The sequence below is a fragment of the Gekko japonicus genome, unplaced genomic scaffold (genome assembly GCF_001447785.1).
Source record: "Gekko japonicus isolate JY-2015 unplaced genomic scaffold, Gekko_japonicus_V1.1 scaffold1187, whole genome shotgun sequence".
Classification (NCBI taxonomy): Eukaryota; Metazoa; Chordata; class Lepidosauria; order Squamata; family Gekkonidae; genus Gekko; species Gekko japonicus.
The window spans coordinates 535,444-550,256 of NW_015165860.1; positions in this window are offsets into that span (position 1 = coordinate 535,444).

Genomic DNA, 14,813 nt, shown 5'->3' on the forward strand with positions numbered 1-14,813 from the left:
ACACATTTATGGCCCATGGGAAACAAACCACACATGCACCCTACTCCAGTGGAATTTTGTTACCTGGAAAGATTCTCACTGACTACAACAGCCAGGCCAGGCTGACTGCTAACTAGTTATGAAGAGTTAGCATGTATCCTAGTTAAAAAAAATAGAGGGAGCTTTTCAAAATAGTTCCGCTATCCCTGTAATAGTTTTGTTTACAGGGCTAGACACTTGTGTTCCCCCCAAAAAACCCTCCATCTTGGTGGCTGCCTTTTTGTTTGAACTACCCATGTAATGATTATGTGCTTTTTTTAGCATAGCGGACTTTTAATACCCAATTTGCTTCTCAAAATTAAGGGTCTGCAAATATAATATTGTATTTAATCAGATTGTATCTTGTATTCAATTAGCTTGTGTCTAAAGATATTGTTCCCATGAGAAGCTTAGAGTGTGTCTTATTTTTACAACTCTGGTTATCCCCCTCCACTTTCTGCTGGCTTCTTAAAAACTTTATTCTCCAGGAGGTGTCTCAATGCAGTTGTTGGCTGATATTTCTAGGCTTCTTTGTTGAATGTAGGTGAAACTTTAAGGGTTTCAGGTGGGTAGTTGCGTTGGTCTGAAGCAATAGAACAAAGTTTGAGTCCAGTGGCACTTTTAAGACAGCTTGCATGCACACAAAAGCTTATACCCAGAATTAAACTTTGTTGGTCTTAAAGGTGCCCAAACTTTGTTTTAAGGGCTGCAGTTTGCTTCTTTCTGCAGCTGTATCACCCTTTCCCATAAGGCACATTTAATGCATGCTGAGTTGAAATTGAAGGAATAACCCTGCCTAGGCATGGTATTACCTTTTGCCAACTTTCATGGCTAAACAACAAGCCACAACCCTGGCCCCCACCCCTGAACCTCATTGCCTCTGTATTGCGGAATGTCAGAGACTAGCAGTTCAGTTTGGTAATTCCATTGTAGGTGCTGACCTCTGCATGCTAACCAGATTAATGTTTGTCAGACCAGTCTCTGAGCAGATCATTAGCTTAGCTTAGCTCTGAGAATGTACATATGACACAGCTTTATAGCTACCCTCCAGCATTTATTGAGACAAAACATGGAAAGTCTGGAGTTGCGTAATGGAAACTGAGCAGCTTTCTTGTGAAATATCAGATATTCTGGAGATTCTTTCTGTGTAATTCTTAGTATAGTGGATTCATGTTGGTTTAAATGATTCAGAGATCCATCATCAGGCAAGTCTGCACGCACTGGTTTAAATCAGGCATAGAAGTATATCTGAATATCTGAAGCCGCTTGTCAGTTAGTTTGACCCAACCATGTTTCTCCAGAGCTTCAAGCAGAGATCTTCTCCAGCTTTACTGTATGAGATATTTAGCTGCAGATGCCACAGATTGAACCTGGGATCTTCCTACTTGCAAATAATGCATTCCACCACTGGACAGTGCTCCCCCCCCCCCCCCAAACTTTTCATCATCTCTTGTTGGTCCTTGCTTGGCTGTAATTAAATTTTACCTCTGGCATCTTAGCCAGTTGTCGTGTTCATGAAAGACAAAATACATTGAAGTCCCAGCAAACTTCCATGGGAAATAAGCAATCTCCCTTCCCATTGTCATTCATAGATTTACATAGTTGAAGTACCAGCCAAGTGGGTTCTGTTGCTAAGGAATTTATTTATTATTTATTTAATTCAATTTATACCCCGCCCTCCCCGCAGTGCGGGCTCAGGGCGGCTTAGCATTCCCCCCCCGGGACGTCCCCCCCCCCCCCCCAAATCTTCCATCATCTCCTGTTGGTCCTTGTTTGGCTGTAATTAAATTTTACCTCTGGCATCTTAGCCAGTTGTGGTGTTCATGAAAGACAAACTACATTGAAGTCCCAGCAAACGTCCATGGGAAATAAGCAATCTCCCTTCCCATTGTCATTCACAGATTTACATAGTTGAAGTACCAGCCAAGTGGGTTCTGTTGCTAAGGAAAGGGGCATTGTCCTTGATTATTCCCCAGGACTCTCCCTGCCACAAGGCAAAATAGTGCCTCAGGTGGCAGATTTTGGGTGCCATTAAATGGCAGCAAAATGTCATTTATTGGTTTTATTCCTGTTATTTTTTAACAGATAGCCATATTGGTACAGTGGTTAAGAGTCATGGACTCTAATCTGGAGAGCTCGGTTTGATTCCCCACTCCCTCTCCCACATGAAGACTGCTGGGTGACCTTGGGCCAGTCCCAGTTCTCTCAGAACTCTCTCAGCCCCACCAACCTCATAAGGTGCCTGTCGTGTGGAGAGGAAGGGAAAGGCAACTGGAAGCCACTTTGAGACTTCTTAAAGTAGAGCAAAGCGGGGTATAAAACCCAGCTCTTATTCAACAGAAGGGCCCCTCCAGGATTTGTTTTAACAATATAAAACTCCACCGGGAGGGGGGGACACTCCAAAAAGTAATTCCTTCTTGGTCCTGTTTTGTACTAAGCTGGGTGTAACAAGGTTAAAAAGTCATCAGTCTGTTTTCCCCCCAGCTTAATCTATTTTGGCTGCTATCTCAGCCCTGCGATGCCGAGGGTTAGTTAAGATAGTTGCTGCCTAAAATGTGGAAAGAGTTTTCTCTGTCCCCAGGCACGCTCATGTTTAGGTTGCCATTCTTGACTGGCAGGTGGACTTGAGCACCTCTGGTTTCCTGAACTAGTCAGTGTATTTACACCTGAAGGAGTGCTCTTGAAGGTACATGGGTCTGGTCAATGCCTAAATAGGAAGCTGACTGCAATCCGTCACTGAAGTCCACAGAAGAGAGGCAGGATATAAAGGCCTTTCAACTAGATTGTTCATTAACTTTCCATTACCATACTAGAAATGAGCTGAAGATTGGAAAGGAGGAATGTGGTGGAGGAGATATTCTTCATGGGAACTGGGGGGAAACCAAAGCCGGTGTTTTACGTGTGTTAAAGGAAATGGCACTCTGCCTCGATCAGCTGTAAAAAGATGGGGCAGTTGGTTAAATCGGCCTTATATTCTGTAGCTCTTCTCCTCAGCTTAAAGTAGGAATTGTCTGTTATTAGTCGAAGGTGATTTCGCTTTGGATCCAGTGAGTAGATCATGTGTTCTTCCTTTGGGGCAGAGTATGAGCTGGGTGAAAGAATCCAGGAAACCTGTATGCTCCAGTGGTCCTGGGGTGGGGCAGTCGTCACCACTGGGAAAAGCTCCTCCCTTTGGGATTGCAGGGTCACCTTGTCTTTGTTTGTGATTCCTGTAGGGGGAATGGCTTCTCCCTCATGGCCCCAGTTCTTTGGCCCAGTCTCAAGGCAGGAGGGTGTTGTCCACTGCGCTCCACTTGAGCGCCGCAATTCTTTTTTTTCTTTCCTTTTTCCTTTTCTTACCTCCCCCCCCCCTTTGGTTTTCCTTGGGGGACTCCGATCTCGGGCACCCAGCCAAGGCACCCAAAGATCATGAGGAAGCGGGGAGGTTCTCCCCACCCCTCCACAGAGTCACAGGATGAGCCTTTGCCCCCGTCCCCATCTCCTGAGTGCAACCCAGCCAAGCTGTCAGCCCTCCTCAAGGCAGCCGGTGCTGGAGCCTGAGCTCCGGGTCAACATGCGGCCTTGACCTCTTTGGTACTTGGATTGCCCATCCCTGCCGGCAAGCAGCCTGAAGAGAGATCCCCAGTGTGGCACTGGAGTCCTAAGCCCTGAGACATCAGCTGCTAGTCTCCGGTGAGGCCCCTGGAACCCAGTAAGATCTGCGGACCAGTGGCAGCACAGGTGGGCCTGGCAGAGTCCCTGAACCAGCAGGGCTCGGCTTCCGGTCTGAATCCCCGTTCCTCCCCAGAGTTGGATCTTCCCAGTGGTGCCTCTAATACTGTAGATTCCTCAGGGGCCCTGAACCTGAAGAGGGAGAGCAGGGCAGTTGTCTCCCAAGTCGTGCCCATGACCAGCAGTGCATCAGGTAAGAGGTGGGAGCTTCAACCACCCAAAAGGAGGACTCTAGGTCAGATAGGGAGTCCAGCCCGTTCCTGGATAATGGGGAACAGGACTCTGATGGTTCAGATTCATCTGAGCTGAAGGAGGAGGGAGAGTTGTCTGAGGAGGAGGAGCCTGTGGTCACGACCATGCAGAACAGGCTCTTCCCACAGGTAGTCTTCCACAAAGTCCTTCAAATCCTGGGAATACCTGGGGGCAGCAGAGACCAGGAGGACACAGGCAAAAAAAAATGCTCTTCCAGATTTTTCCCTCCAAAAGGGACCTCCCCACTAGGGATTCCTTTTCCAGCAGCCTTTAATAGGGTGGTTAAAGTTGAATGGGAAGCCAAAGCCAGATTGAACCACCCCATCATCGCAAAGTTTTATTTATTGGTGCTGGAGACTGCAGGGCGTTTCAAGCTTCCCAAGGTGGATGACCCCGTCTCCAGCCTTTGTTCGTCCTTGGTCCTACCAGCAATGCAGAGGGGCTACCCAAGAGACCTGGGCGACAAGAGGCTTAAACAGTCTTTACGGAAGGGCTTTGAGGTGGCCACCACAGCCCTTAGGGCTTCCACTGCCTGTTCACTCTTCTCCAGAGTGGCCTTTGCTTGGGCCTTGGACATGTTGGTAGCGGATAGCGACGTTCCCAAGGGAATAAAAGATGGCCTGAAGAAGATCGCCCTGGCAACAGCCTTTGCTGTGAACACGTCCCTAGATGCTATTCAGCTCTCTGCCAGGTCCATGGCAGCCAGCATTATGACCAGGAGGAACACCTGGCTGGCAAACGTGGCCGGTGTCCCATTTAGGGGGACCCAGCTTTTTGGTGAAGGGATGGACAGATACCTGATGGAGGACAAGGAAAAGAAAAAAATCACTCCCTTCGCTAAAAGAGTACAAATCCAGAAGGCGCTACTCTTCCTTTCATGAGCCGAGGCGTACCACAGGATCTCAATGGGCTACAGCCGAGAAAGGGAAGTGACAGCCCAGGAAGTTAGGGAACAGAGGTTCGTCCTTCAACAGATCATCTGGTCAACCTACAAAAGGGAACAAGCAGAACCAGCCTGACTATTGCTGGACCATGGGTCCAGTAGGGATAGGGGGCTGGCTGTGGAACCTCAGTGAACAATGAAAATCCATGGTGAGCAACCAGTGGGTATTGAACATGGTCGCAATGGGTTCCATGGTGAGCAACCAGTGGGTATTGAATATGGTCGCAATGGGTTACTCTCTGGAACTCACTTTCCTTCCCCTGAATCTCTTTGTGCAGGTGACAAGACCTGTCCATAGAGGCACCGGCTTCTTGTCGGGGCCATCCAGTGCCTCCTGGACATAGGGGCGATAGAGCCTGTGCCAAGGGGGCAGGAGGCCTCTGGGATCTATTTGATTCTTTTCATATTACAAAAAAAAATGGGGATGTCAGGGCAATCCTGGACCTCAATTGGTTGAACCAGAGAACAAAGACGGAGGTCAGGATGGAGACCATGAAGGCAATAGTGTCAGTCATACCAAAGGAGATTGCTTGGCATCCATAGATCACTCATAGGCCTACTTGCACATTCTTTTTCGGGAATCCCACCAGAAGTTCCTGCAACTTCCCCTATGATGGACTCCATTTCCAGTACCGGGCACTTCCCTTTCAGCTCAAAATGGCCTCAAGGATGTTCACCAAGGTACTAGTCACCTTGGTAGCACACCTAAGAACCCAGGGGGATATCTGTATTTCTGTAGCTGGACAACTTGCTGATCAAAGCCACATCCCTCCAGGAGGGCATGGAGGATGTAGCATGAGCAGTCTCCTGTCTGTGTAGCCATGGTTTTTATTATCAACAGGGAGAAGAGCAATTTGGAACCATTGCGGTGGGTGCCACACCTGGGAGTTGTGATAGTCATGGAACAGGACAGGGTCTTCCTGTCAGGGGAGCGGCAAGAGAAGATCACATGCTGCCCATGGGTAGAGGTGATTTTTTTGGCAAGGCTTCTCAGGATGATGGTGCCCTGCCAAGATCTGGTACAGGGGATTTATCAGGGGAGCGGTGGCACAGAGGATTTATCCTCTGATTAACATCTGAACTGAACAGAGCTGCTGTCAGTTCTAGCCCGCGCTGGTGTGAGCTACCAGCCTTGTCCCCAGCTCGCCGTCCACCCAGTGGTTCAAAAGCTTCAGCGAGTAGATAAAATGGGTACCACTCCTTAGAGAGGGTGGGCACACCACCCCCCTCCCCCGTGGGGGAGGTGTTAGCCGGCGAATGGAATGTCCAGCTCGTAAGCTTGGGGAAAAGACGTCTTCGGCATTAAGAAGCCTGTGATGGGCCATTCCGGCCAGGCGGTGGCAGTGCGGCGCAGCGTCTCAAAGCAGTCCTGGAAGATCCAACATCATCAAGCCAAGCCGAAGTGAATGCCATCCGGAACACATCTGAAGCCTTCAGCTGAACAAAATCCCCGCTGGCTGCAAACGTGTGCGATTTAAAGAATTATATGTTGTCCTCCCTTACCCTATGAATCATTGTTAGTCCCTTGTGAAACTTGTGTAACTATAAATCGCGTGATCAATAAATCGAAAGGTATTATTATTATTATTACAGTGGTCATGGTTCCACCTCCGTCCACTGCAGAGGTTCTTTCTACTGTTCCAGGAGCTGATAGCCCACAGACAGGCCTGGAGAGTACAACTGCCACCAGCCTTGGTGTTGGAACTGTAGTGGTGGACGGTCCCCTCCCATTTCCTCGAGGGATCTCCATTGAGGGAACCAGAGAGGTTGATTTTCACCTCGGACGCCAGCCTGATAGGCTGGGGGGCACACTCTTAGGGGAGAATGGCTCAGGGGACTTGATCTTGGGAGCATCAACTTCCTGGAACTCTGGATGATCAGGCTGGGGGTGCTAGCCTTCCAGGATTTCCTGGTGAGGCAGCACGTTCTGGTACACAAGGACAACATGACAGCCACGTCGTACATCAATCGACCGGTGAGGGGACCAGGTCATGGACTCTTCATGCAGAGGCAATCCAGTTGTTCCAGTGAGCACCTAAGATCGCTCAAGGCTATGCACATAGCTGGGCTGTCCGACACAGTCGCAGACTGGCTAAGCCGGAGGTCTCTGGACCAGACAGAATGGATGTGAACAGGGAGACCTTTCTACAGGTGTGCCACAGGTTCAAAAAGATGGAAATGGACCTTTTTGCTTCAGAACTGATCTCCCAGCTGCCACAGTTTTATTCGAAGACAAATTCAACAAAATTCATGGTGGATGCCCTGAGTTGCAAGTGGCCTGATCAGCCACTGTACACCTTCCGTCCGACACATCATCCAGTGGGTGATCCAGAAGATCATAGACCAGCAGGTGGAGGTCATCCTGATAACGCCATTCTGGCCTCGAGGGACTTGGTTCCAGGATCTGGAGTTGTGGCGACTTCCTCCACAGGAAGACCTCCTGCAGAGATCTTTGACACACCTCCAGCCCAGGTTGCTAAACCTAATGGCATGGAGGTTGAGTGGTCGAACTTCAAAGAGAGAGATTATTGAGACAAGGTCATAGACTCTCTAGTGGCTTCTAGGAAGGGGTCCAACTACAGGGTATACAATACTGTCTGGAAAGTCTTCCACAAATGCTGCTCCGAGCAGGAAGTAGCAACCCTTAGAGTCAAAGTGGGAGATGTCCTCGCGTTCCTATAGGCTTGTCTGGATCGTTATCTCAGTGGCTAGGGGGATGGAGAAAGGGAAGCCTCTCTCTCAGCATCCCCATGTAAAGAGATTCCTTAGAGGCACTGCCTTGATTAACCCTCCACAGGTCCACCGCTTTCCCACCAGGAACCTGAACGTGGTGTTTATGGCCCTAATCAGGGCCCCCTTTGAGCCCATGGCTACCTGTCTGCTGAAGGAGCTCACTTTCAAAACAGTTTTTCTAGTTGGCATCACCTCTTCCAGGAGGGTGTTAGAGCCTAAGGCTGTTTCGACAGATAAAGAGCTGTATGTTTTTCATAACGACAGGGTTGTTCTCTGCCCAGACCCTGCCTTTGTCTCAAAAGTAAACTGGGCCTTTCACAGGTCAGAGGAACTTGTTCTTCCCTTCGCATTCTAAGCATGCTAGGGAGAGGGAGTGGTATTGTCCGGATGTTAAGAGGGCTCTTAGTTTCCATCTGGACAGAACCAAATCCTTTCATAGGACAGAGTCCCTGTTTGTGTCTGTTCAAAAATCATCTCCATCTACATGTACCATTAGCAGATGGGCTAAGGGTTGCGTCATACTTGCTTACAAGTCCGTGGGGTTAGAACTGCCCCCAGGCGTAGCTGCGCCCTTCATGAGAGGAGTGGCGACCTCGGCTGCATATAGATTCTTCCCATCCCATCTGCAGGGCCACTACTTAGAAGTCAATGTAGTCCTTTACCAAACACTACAGGATAGACCTTGGCCAAGGTCACGTTTGGGAGGAGGGTGCTGCAGCATGTGTGCCATTTCACTCTAGGAACCTTCTTTCCTTCACAGGGATGTACTGCTTTTGTAGGTCCCAATGGTGACCACTGCCCCACCCTAGGACCACTGGAGAACAGAAGATTTGTCTGCCTTACTGTGAATCTTCCTTCTTGGTGGTCCAGGGGTGGGGCAGTCGATCCTGCCCAAGGGGTTTTTGTTTGCTTGTTTGTTTGGTTGTTGTTGTTGTTGTTGTTTTGGCAGTGACGGTTCTTGGTATGGAGAGGGCAAGCTAAAATGGGGAGGTGGTTCCTTACTCTTGCCCCCTTAGTTCAGCCTGGTGACAAACTCTATAGGTGGCCCTGGGGTGGCTGACTTTTCCTTTTAACAGACTATTAGTTGGACCAAGTTGGAGATCCTCGCTGGCCCCGTTGTGTTGGAGGGTCAGGACTACTAATCCCATGGGAGAGGGGTTTCCTTCCTTTTATTGCTTTAGGACTATACTGGAGCCACGAGGGAGAAACCCCTCCCCTCTACAGGAATCGAACAATTACTTAGGCAACCCTGAAATCCCAGAGGGAGGAGCTTTTCCCAATGGTGATGACTGCCCCACCCCCAGACCACCAAGAAAGAAGATTAACAGTAAGTGAGACAAATCTTCCGTTCTCCCTTTGGGGTGTATGAGTTGGGTGTAAAAAATCCAGGAAACCTGTATGCCCCTCACTTAGCGTCCTGTCCAGTTGATATAGCTTGTTTTTCTAGCCTCGTCCAAGGATTGATGAAAATCAATCAAGTTTGCATTTGCCAGTTACAGAAATGGCCAAAACATGTACTGGCAAAAGCAAAATCCTATGTAGAATGCAGAGCTGGACATTCAGACCTTGCCAGTCCTTGCTTCTGGCTGGCTTTCCCCTTTGGACATGTTTAGAAGCCTTACCTTTAGCTTGCCCCTTGTTTCAAGATATCTTGTTTGCAAAACAGGACTGCTATTTTAGACACGCTCCCATGTGGATTCTAGAGTCTGTTGGGAGCTGGAAATGTCAGCTGGGTTGCCTCATTAAATTGACCTCTGAATGGGATGGCCCCTTTTAGCTTGTTGAGCTTAGTAAGTTAGGAACTTATACTTCATTTACCTTGTAAAAAAAGTTTTCTTTTTGAATGTACAACTGCTCAGTGAAGTTAAAATGTGTCGGAACTCCTCCAAGTGCAAGGGTGGCCAGTCTTTGTGGCCCAAATGCCAGACAAAAGCATATACCTGTGAAGGCGCTGGTGTGCCAGAAGACACAGGTGGTGAGTGGGGATTGACAGTTGTACTTGGCCAGACACACTGGGAGTAAGCCGAGCTGCAGCGTGCTGCCAGTGTTTCCAGGGTGACCTCTGACCAAGCTTGCAGCTGCCAAGAAGACTTTGACATGCGTAATCTGTGCCTGTTGCCTTCTCACATGTTGGTAAGACCCTCATTGCTTGTGTAGTATAATGGTCAGAGCTTCAGAGTAGGTTTGCGAGACCCAGATATAGATCCCCATCTTGCTGTGGAAGCTCACTGGGTGATTTTGGACCAGTCACATACTTTCAGCCTAACCTACCTCATAGGGTCATTGTGGATTAAAAGGAGAAGAGAATAATGTCAACTACTTTGGTCCCCACTGTGGAGAAAGACCATAGTTTTTCTCAGTAGAAGCTGCAGGGGGAAGGGAGACAGACAGCTGAAGACAGAGGTGCAGATAAAGACAGATAGGCTATTGGATGGGAAGAAGACAGGGATGCCAACTCCATGTTGGGAAATTCCTGGCCATTTGAGGGGTGGAGCTTGGGGATGGGGATTGAGGCAGGGAGGGATTTCAGACAGATAATGCCATAGACTCCACCCTCCAAAGCTGTAATTTCCTCCAGGTGAACTAATGTTGCCAACCTCCAGATGAGGGCTGGAGATCTCCAGGAATTACAACTGATCTCCAGATGACAGAGATCAGTTCCCATGGAGAAAATGACGGTTTTGAAGGGTGGAGTTTATGGTATTTTACCCTGCTGAGGTCACTTCCAAGCTCAAACTTTATCCTCCCAAGGCGCCACCTCCAAATCTCCAGGAATTTTCCAACATGGAGCTGGCAACCCTAAGAGGAACTGATCTCTGTATTTGGACAATCTGTTGTGATTTCTGGAGAGTGGGTGCTGCTACTACTGCTGTGGGGGGAGGAAGTAGGTGGGAGGCCGGGGGAGAGATGGGTCAGAAAGAGTGATGGGGTGGGGGCAGAAAGGAAGTGACAGGCATGGAGGGGAGGGAGAGAGAGTGAGTAAGAAAAGAGGTGGCAGGAAGGAAAAGAGTGTGAGAGAAATAGGGGGAGAGGAGAAGAAGCAGAGGGGGAATGGGATAGCCACTCCCGCAAATTTCTTGCGGGTCCCCACTTGTGTTTACCTAATCCCCTCTTGAAGCTTTCTATGCTTACAGCTGCCACCACTTCCTGTGGCAGTGAATTCCACGTTAATTACTCTTTGGGTGAAGAAGTACTTCCTTTTATCAGTTCTAAAACTACTGCTCATTAATTTGATTGTGTGTCCACATGCTCTTGTATTGTGAGAAAAGGAGAAAAGTATTCCTTTCTCAGCCTTCTCAATCCCATGCATAATTTTGTAAACCTCTATCATGTTACCCCTCAGTTGTTGTTTCTTCAAGCTAAAGAGCCCTAACCTCTTTAACCTTTCTTCAGAGGGAAAGTTTTCCATCCCCTTATTTGTTTTAGTTGCCCTTTTCTGCCCTTTTTCTGATACTATATCTTTTTTGAGGTGCAGTGACCAGAACTGTACACAGTATTCCGAATAAGGCTATACCATTTTTATAAACAGGGGCGTTATGATAATGGCTGATTTGTTTTCAGTTCTCAATAATCCCCAGCATAGCGTTGGCCTTTTTTATTGCCATTGCACACTGAGTTGACATTTTCAGTGAGTTATCTACCACAACTCCAAGATCTCTCTCCTGGTCAGTCATCAGGTAGCAACTTGCCCACATTGAACTTCATTTGCCACATTGACGCCCACTCACTCAGCCTTGAAAGATCCCTCTGGAGTGCCTCACAGTCCTCCCTTGTTCTCACCACCCTGAACAACTCCCAAATAATTAATGAACAAATTAGAAAACACCAAACCTAGTACTGAGCCCTGCTGTACCCCACTGCTTACCACCTTCCACTGTGAAAACTGCCCATTCATACCCGCTCTCTGTTTCCTGGTAATTAACCAGTTTTTAATCCACAAGAGGACTTTTTCTCTTATCCCACTACTATGGAGTTTACTTAGGAGCCTTTGATGAGGAACTTTATCAAAAGCTTTGTGGAAGTCTAGGTAAACAACATCTATTGGGTCACCCTTGTCCACATGTTTGTTCACCCCCTCAAAGAAATCTAACAGGTTAGTGAGACAAGATCTTCCCTTACAGAATCTATGCCGATTCTTCCTCAGTAGTTTTTGTCAATCAATGTGCCTACTAATTCTATCTTTAATAACAGATTCCACCAACTTCCCTGATATCGTTAGACTGACTGGCCTGTAATTTCCTGGATCCCCTCTGGAACCTTCTTTAAAGATGGGGGTTACATTAGCTACCTTCCAGTCCTCAGGAATGAAGGCAGATTTTAATGATAGATTGCATGTTATTGTCAGGAGATCTGCAAGTTCACACATGAGTTCTTTCAGAACTCTTGGATGTATGCCATCTGGGCCTGGTGATTTATCAGTTTTTAATCTGTCCATCAGTTGCAGGAACTTAATGATTGTTCATTCACAGGTGAAAATTGCATACATCCATGCAATAATTTAAATTCCAAATCTTGTGCATCTATAAAAGAAGAACGTTAAGAATATTGTTTGATCACCCCAAGAAGCCACAAAAATCTTAAAATTACTGGGAAACCTCAGTGCTTCACTGTTGCTGGCAAATGATTTCTCTTGCAGAAAACTTCCTTTGTAAGGGATTCCTTCAAAGATGCAGAAACCTCTTTACATTAGAGATTCATTCACGGACAAACTTCTTAAAGATGCAACTCCGAATATGAAAAGGAACTGCCATTCAGGTTCCTGTCTGTTCTGGAAGATTTAAACATTATCATCCAAATTCTTCCCACATGTTAAAACCCCATAATTATATAGTCTATCATCATGCTGGTCCTGATGATACTCAGAATTTACTGCTTATATAGCCCTGTCCAACTTTAAAAAAAAAATTAGGTCATTTCTATGCCACTTTTCTCCCTAGAGAGACCCAAATCTACCATGTACTATAAATCCTTTAATGAATGAACTCACTGGATCAATATCCATGTGACATGTAATACTTTTGCAAACATTTGAAATTAATTCTGTATACCACAATGTCCAAAACTGTATGCCTGAATAGCAAAGGAAAGGTATGCCTGCTGTAAAGTACAAGTAATTGCATCCATAGCCTATTTAGAATGACTAGCTTGGGTCCTGTGAAGAAAGGGGGAGCAGTGTAAGTGATGAGCAGTCAGTCACCTCCCACATATTTATTGGCCCCTTTGAATTGCTCTTGATATTCTGAGGTCCCTGAGCAAGTTCAGTCCTCACCAAGATGCTGGGGGTTTTTTGGTGCTGGCACAATGAGTCTCTCTGGTTTGCAGATCCCCCCCCCCCCCCGGGCGCCTTTGGATCACCCTGTTTCTTCTTGATGCCCGCCCGTGAATATGGCTATTGGAATGACTGAGCTGGGGACCTGGAGACCATTGGGGAAGCATAAACGCAGACACGAGCAAGCCCGTCTCTCTGGTTGCCCCCTCATTCTTTAGACCAACTCAACGTCCTTTACCATATAGAGCTTGCTCAGTGGAGGTTGTTTTCTTTTGGGTTCTCTTTCGGAATCGCATTCTTCTTCATACCTGTGGTGTCCACTTAATCCGTAGAAATCCTTACACTGATTGTAATGGCCTGGGTTTGTTGCTTTTAACAAGCCAGTGACTTGTGGTAGATAAAAGAATAAATAAGGATCATCCTAGCGCCGCCACCAACTCCTCTGTGTGCTTGGTTAGTATCAAATTGTCATCTAAATCTCATTTTTTTGGATACTGTAATCTTTGCCATGTCAGCCTAATGTTTTCCATACAATAAATGGTTATGTAGAATCACAGAATCACAGAGTGGGAAGGGGCCATACAGGCTATCTAGTCCATCCCCCTGCTCAATGAACATCCCTGACAAGTGTTTGTCCAGCCGCTGTTTGAAGACTGCCAGGGAGGGGGAGCTCACCACCTCCCTAGGCAGCTGGTTCTACTGTTGCACAACTCTTCCTTTCAAAAAGTTTTTCCTAAGATCCAGCCGGTACCTTCCCGTCCCTAATTTTAACCCATTATTGTGATTCGTATCCTCTGCTGCCAACAGGAACAGCTACCTGCCCTCCTCTAAGTGGCAGCTCTTTAAATACATAACGGGAACAATCAAGTGCCCCTCAACCTCCTCTTCTCCATACTGAACATTCACAGGTCCCTCAGCCTTTCCTATAGCAGTGATTTCTCATTAGGAGGCTTAATAAAAACCCTGTAAAAATAGAGCAATATTTTGTAACTGCCCAGCACTGATACCCAAATAGGGTTCCCAGGTCCCCTTGCTGTGGCAGGGAACCTCCTGGCCTGGACCTGCAAATGTTCAGTGCCAGCTTGGTGAATCCTGAAGTGATGCAGCTGTGGTGTTTCCAGTTTTGTGCCAGAAGAGACCACAGCACAACCCCAAATGGCTTCCCCCCCCCTTTGCAATCTCCTGTCAGTTGCCAGTGCAGAGTTGACAGGATACCCAGATGCACAGGATTGTTGTTGTTGTTGTTGTTCAGTCGCACAGTCGAGTCCGACTCTTCGCGACCCCATGGACCAGCTCCCGCCAGGCCTTCCGGTCTTCCACCGTCCTCTGACGTTTGCTCAATTTCATGTTCGTTGCATCTATGACACTGTTGAACCATCTCATCCTTTGCCGTCCCCGTCTTCTTTGACCTTCAGTCTTTCCCAGCATCAGGGTCTTCTCCAGTGAGTGCTCCCTTCTCATTTGGTGGCCGAAGTATTTGAGCTTCAGTTTCATTATCTGGCCTTATTAAACTTACAGTTGTGACTATGAAACTGTTTCTGTCCAGTCATGTACTTTTGCTTGTACAGAATTTGTTTTTTTTTATTTCAACTCTTGCTTCCTATCCCTTTGGTAGCAAAAATAGGGTGCCGTAGTTTTTAGCTCTCTAGTATTTATTATCTTTGTAATTTTGCTTGTAGAAAATTAAGTTAGCTATACTTTTGAATTCTGTAAATATGCTAAGTAGTTTAATTTTATATGCTAAGTTATAAATGATGTATTTTATATTATTAAAGCTATAAAATAGGTTTGATTGGCAAATAAATATTACATTCGTTCAATTTCCTCTCAAAATTTCTGGAAATTTTACGTCTCTAATTAGGTAATACCTTCTTATAATGAACTTCT